Raw genomic sequence first — 6,226 nt, forward strand, 5'->3', positions numbered from 1 at the left:
GGTCTAAAGGATCCGGGGTATGTGCAGCTGTGGCTGGCATTCAGTCCCTGGGCCATGACTTCCATATGCGGTAGGTGTGGCCATAAGTCAATCAATCAATAAATATTTATTGACATATAGTTGGTTTACAAGAAGCCCCTCGTTTTTAGAAGCAGAGTAAGTACCCTGGTGGCTCAGCAGGCTCTGGTCATGGCTGAGGCGGGAGTTGGATCCCTGGTGGGTATGGCCCAAAAAAATAAGAAATGGAGACTGAGGCCCAGGCTTTTGGAGATGGGCAGGGATCTGTCCCCGAGCACTCCTGGGCCAAGGGTCCTGTGGGGGGATGGCCACCCACGACCTGTGACAGCCCCTCCCCTCTCCCATCAGCAGGAGGCCACCACCCTTTGGACGGATGGAGGCCCCTCCTCGGAGGCCCCGCTGCTCCCGCTCCCAGAGCTGGCAGCTTCCCACCCCCGGCCGCTCTCCTCCTCCAGAGCCCGGACTGGCTGGCTCCTGCCAAGACCGCCCACAGCCTGGCAGGCCGGATGGGGGAGCACACACATGCCCCCAGCCCAGCCTCAAGTTTCCTTTAGGTTCTAGGCGGTCTTCCTGGGAGAAACTGAGGTTCGGGGGGAGTCAGGGTCCCCCAGGGCCCCCCCACCCCACGAGGTTCCGAGGGAGTTTCCAGACACACTTTGGAGGCTGGACCTCAGCGGGGTCTCCCCACCCCCTCTTTTCAGCTGTGAGAGTGGTGAAGGGGGGGCTGCTGGGCCTGGAGCCATGGCTGGGGGTGGGGAAGGGGAGTTGGCAGGGGTCCGGGCAGGAGGCCTGGCTGGAGAGAGACCGGGCCCCTCCTGGTGCTCCCTCCTGCCTGCCTCGCCCCACTCCTCAGCCCCCCATCCATACCCGTGATTGTCCCCGCAGCTCGGAGGGGCCCTGGGGCCCAGAGGGGCTGCCCAGGAGACCGTCTCTACGCCCCCCCTCCCACCCTGGGATGCACAGAGGAGGGTCTTAAGCTTTGCCCCCTCGGCTTTGCCCTAGGGGCCTGGCTGGGTGGTGTCTGACTTCCGAGTGAGGGAGGCCGCAAGTTTTCGAGGGTGGAGCATTTTGCTGCCCTTGCTAAAGATGGCCTGGGTGGTGTGTGTCACCTCACAGGCTCAAAGTTAGGCCTGTTTGTGGGTTGAGCATGACAACTGCAAAGGGCAGATTCGTGTGTGTGTGTGTGTGTGTGTGTGTGTGTGTGTGTGTGTGTGTGTGTGTGGTGGGGGCTGTGGGCTGGGCTGTGTCCCTAGAGGATCGCCCGCTGTCATGCACTTGCACTTAGGCGCTGGGATCGCCAGAGCTGCCCCCCCCGCCCCCCCCACCCCATCCCAGACATGCCCCTGCCCCTCCATCAGCTCGTCTGAAATGCCTCTGAGCATCTTCTGAATAGAGTGTAGGTTCCCCCGATGGAGGGGCCACCCCCAAGCCTGGAAAACGGACACCGCTCAACCTGTCCGACGGGCAGCTTCCTCACCTGCAGGGCAGGTGAGTTACCGGCTTCTACCTCTTGGTGGGAGCTTGGCACACGCCGACGCACGACAGACACTCAGACGCCTGCCCAGGATGCTGGGACTGTGGCTACTGCGGGGGCTCCTGTCTCTCCCCCTGCTCGGCTCCTTGCCTGGGAGCGGCACCCAGCAAGGGCTCCAGCCGGGCCCCGTTTACGCTGCTGCAGGAGGAGGAGGGGGCTTGTGTCCCCCAGGGCCTCCCCGCATCTCGCTGCTCCCTCGGCCCTTCCTTTCTTTCAGACTTTCTGGATCTTGATCCCTTTAAGTCCCGGGAGGCTTGTCAGGCTCTCTCCACTGTGTCCCAAGTGCCAGAGCATCAAGCAGAGGCCCTGCTGGATGGATGGACGGAGGGCCCCAAGCTCAGGACCCGGCTCCGTCACTCACTCATCCCCACAGCTCCGACAACTGCACCCGGGCTGGAGGCTGGGAAACTGAGGCTCACCAGCTGAAAACCTTGCCCAGGGCCCAGGGCAACGTCTAACTCTCAGACGCCCAAGGGACTTGGCCTCCCTGGACTCCCTCCGTTTAAAAAAAAAAAGAAATTCCTATTTTACCGCTGCATCAGTATAAAGAAGAATATAGTAAGAAACATTATCTTCACCTTAAAATTCCCCCCCCCTCTTTTTTTCACCGCCCTGAGGCATATGGAGTTCCCAGGCCAGCTGCAGCAATGCCTCCTTAACTCACTGTACTGGGGATCGAACCTGCATCCCAGCATTCCCAAGACCCCACTGATCCCATTTTGCCACAGAGGGAACTCCTATTTTTTTTCTTCTTCTTTTTCCTGTCTTTTTAGGGCTGCACCTGCACCATATGAAAGTTCCAAAGGTAGGGGTTGAATTGGAGCTGTAGCTGCTGGCCTACACCACAGCCGCAGCAACACCAGATCCTTAACCCACTGAGCAAGGCCGGGGATCGAACCTGTGTCCTCACAGACACTATGTCGGGTTCTGAATCTGCTGAGCCAGAATGGGAACTCCCTTTTTTCCCTTTTTCATTTTAAACAGAATTAAAACTTTCATGGGCCCCTAAAAAAATAGTGTGGCCCCAGGCACTGTGTTACTGGGTCTGAAGAGGGGGAGTTGGCCTGGCAGGTTCCTCCCATCGGAAGCTGCCTTGAACCCAGGTCTTGAACCTAGATCTTCTGTACCCCCTCCCACTTTTGCCCCTCTGCCTGACACTCCGGGAAAGGGCCTGATGGATTTTTGCTGCTTTTTGGCATTTCTTTTCGTTTTTTGTTTTGTCTTTTCTAGGGCCGCACCCACAGCATATGGAGGCTCCCAGGCTAGGGGCCTATAGTCGGAGCTGCAGCCACCAGCCGACACCACAGCCACCAGCCGACACCACAGCCACAGCAACGCCAGATGCAAGTTGTGTCTTCGACCTTCACTACAGCTCATGGCAATGCCAGATCCTTAACCCACTGAGCAAGGCCAGGGATCGAACCTGCAACCTCATGGTTCCTAGTCAGATTCATTCCACTGAGCCATCACGGGAACTTGCCTTTCTTTCTTTCTTTCTTTCTTTCTTTCTTTCTTTCTTTCTTTCTTTCTTTCTTTCTTTCTTTCTCTCTTTCTCTCTTTCTCTCTTTCCCTCTCTCTCTCTCACTCTCCCTCTCCCTCTCTCTCTTTCTCTCTCTGTTTCTTTCTCTTTCAGGGCCAAACCTACATCATATGGAGGTCTCCAGGCCAGGGGTTGAATCAGAGCTACAGCCGCCGGCCTACGCCACAGCCACAGCAAAGCCAGATCTGAGCCACATCTGTGACCCACACCACGGCTCATGGCAATGCCAGATCCCTCTGAGCAGGGCCAGGTATAGAACCCACATCCTCATGGATAATAGTTGGGTTCATTTCCACTGTGCCACAACGGGAACTCCAGCATTTCTTAATAGCCATCCTGGGCTTGGAATGTGTTGTTTCTGAGTGATTATAACAACCATTAATAATAATGATGATGACCAGGGAGTTCCCTGGTGGTCTAGTGGTTAGGATTCACTGCTGTGGCTCAGGTTCTGTCCCTGGTCTGGAAACTGAGATCCCACATCAAGCTGCTACACACTGCGGCAATAGAGAAGTAAAAAAATAAAACAGTGATGATTAGCTGTTCCCTTCGTGGCACAGTGGTTAAGCAGACCCAGCTAGGAACCATGAGGATGCAGGTTTGATCCCTGGCCTCACTCAGCGGGTTAAGGATCCAGTGTTGCTGTGAGCTATGGCGTAGTTCGCAGACATGGCTCAGATCCTGTGTTGTTGTAGCTGTGGTGTAGGCCAGCAGCTACAGCTCCAATTCGACCCCTAACCTGGGAACCTCCATATGCCGCGGGTGTGAGAAAAAGAAATACTGTGACAATGACTATGATGTTAGCCCTTCACGAAGTCCCTGACACCTTTCAAGCCCTTTCATCTCTGTCCCCCAACAATCTAGGGAAGGGTAAGGACAGGTAAGTGGTCCCAGCTGGGACAGCTAGGACCAGAGGGCAGGTAAGTAGTCCCAGCTGGTAGGACCACAGCCCCACTGGTATCCGCGGTCTGGGTGAGCAGGTGGCAAGAAGGAGCCGGGCTCGGAAATAGACCTGGGTGAGGCAGGAAGGTTGGAATTCAAGGGCAGGAGGGGAGCAGCGAAAGGAGGGCAGGGGGACAGAGGGATGGCTGACGGGCTGGAGTTGGGAGGTGTAAGCAGGGGAGGAAGGGGTACCCAGGGCTGCCCATGGAGAGGAAGAATCCACTGCAGCCTTCTGGAAGGAGCTGAACTGAAGGCTGTGGGTGTGGTTACCGGGAGGGAGAAAGGGGGGTATCTGGGAGGCACAACCACTGAGCTTGGTGACACGGGATACAGAGGAGAATGTGGGGGTTGACAGAGCGGTTCCCTAGATTCCAGCACTTAGAAGCCCCAGAAGCTGGAAGTGCCATTGCGCTGTAAGTAATCAAACCACAACGATGCAGCAGAAGCTTTCTTAACCCAGCTGCACTTAACCCGCTCACTACGTCAAGCTACTCCACACCCTCTGTAACACACACGGGCAACTGAAAGCTGGCATTTGCTACTGACCCTTTCCGGAACCCACAAACCCCCATCCCTGACAATGAAGTGGGTAGAATTCAAGGAGCTCCTGGAACCTTATTCACACCCTACCCCAGTTAGGAGCCCCTGAGAGGGGCTGCTCCACGCCTGCACCAAGCTTCTGCCCTGCTCACCTAGAGCCACTGCCTTTGTCCCCAACCTCATCAAACCCATCAAACATTTTTTTTTTTAAATCATTTTATTTTGTCTTTTAGGGCCACACCTGTGGCACATGGAGGTTTCCAGGCTAGGGGTTGAATCGGAGCTACACCAGATCCGAGCTGTGTCTTTGACCTACACCACAGCTCACGGATGGGAACTCCCATCAAACATGTTAATATGAGTTCTTTTTTTATTATTATTATTGTCTTTTTGCCATTTTTGGGGCCACTCTCGCGGCATATGGAGTTTCCCAGGTTAGGGGTCGAATTGGAGCTGTAGCCACTGGCCTACACAAGAGGCACAGCAACTCGGCATCTGAGCCGTATCTCCGACCTACACCACAGCTCACGGCAACACCGGATCCTTAACCCGCTAAGCAAGGCCAGGGATGGAACCTGCAACCTCGTGGTTCCTAGTCGGATTTGTTAACCACTGCACCACAGCGGGAACTCCATGAGTTCTTTATTGGAAGAATACACAAACTGCTGAGATGTAAATGCAAAAGCAGTCACTGGATCTATGAAACTAAATTGACAATTTGGAAAGTCTTGCTCAAAGTAATTTTTGTTGTCTTTTTAGTGCCACACCCGTGGCCTATAGAAGTTCCCAGGCTAGGGGTCGAATTGGAGCTGCAGCTGCCGGCCTACACCACAGCCACAGCAACACAGGATCCAAGCCATGTCTGCAACCTACACCACAGCTCATGGAATACCAGATCCTTGACCCACTGATTGAGGTCAGGAATCTAACTCGAATCCTCTTGGATATTAGTCGAGTTCGTTACTGCTGAGGCATGACGGGAACTCCTCAAAGTAATTTAACTTTTAACTTTTAAAAATTGCTGTTGAATTTAGGTATAGATGAGAAAATTGTAAAGATCAGGGGAAAATGTAAAATCTGAGAAAGCTCCCTCACCAGAAGGCTGGTGGCTTCAGGTCCTGGCCATGGTGGTTGGGGGTGGGGAGTCTCGTTACAGGGCTGCTCAGGGCATGGCACCCCCCCCCCACTGTAGCAAGAGAGGGAGGGTGAACACCCAAAACAGAAATTAGATTTTTTAGGAGTTCCTGCTGTAGCTCAGCCGGTTAAGAATCCGACTGCAGGAGTTCCCGACATGGCACAGTGAAATGAATCCGACTAGGAACCATGAGGTTGTGAGTTGGATCACTGGCCTTGATCAGTGGGTTAAGGATCCAGTGTTGCCATGAGCTGCGGTGTAGGTCGCAGACATGGCTTGGTTCCCAAGCTGCTGTGGCTCTGGCGGAGGCTGGCAGCTACAGCTCCAATTCGACCCCTAGCCCAGGAACCTCCATATACTGCAGGTGCGGCCCTAGAAAAGACAGGAAAAAAAAAAAAAAAGCATCCAATTGCAGCAGCTCCTGTCCCCTTGGAAACACGGGTTTGATCCCTGGCCGGGCAATGGGTTAAAGGGTCCCAGCTGTGGTTCAGATTCAATCCCTGGCTCGAGAGCGTTC

The sequence above is a fragment of the Sus scrofa genome, chromosome 7 (genome assembly GCF_054392235.1).
Source record: "Sus scrofa isolate SSC_HxYL_T2T_F1_AM1 chromosome 7, Sscrofa_HxYL_maternal_Yorkshire_Landrace_v2.0, whole genome shotgun sequence".
NCBI lineage: Eukaryota > Metazoa > Chordata > Mammalia > Artiodactyla > Suidae > Sus > Sus scrofa.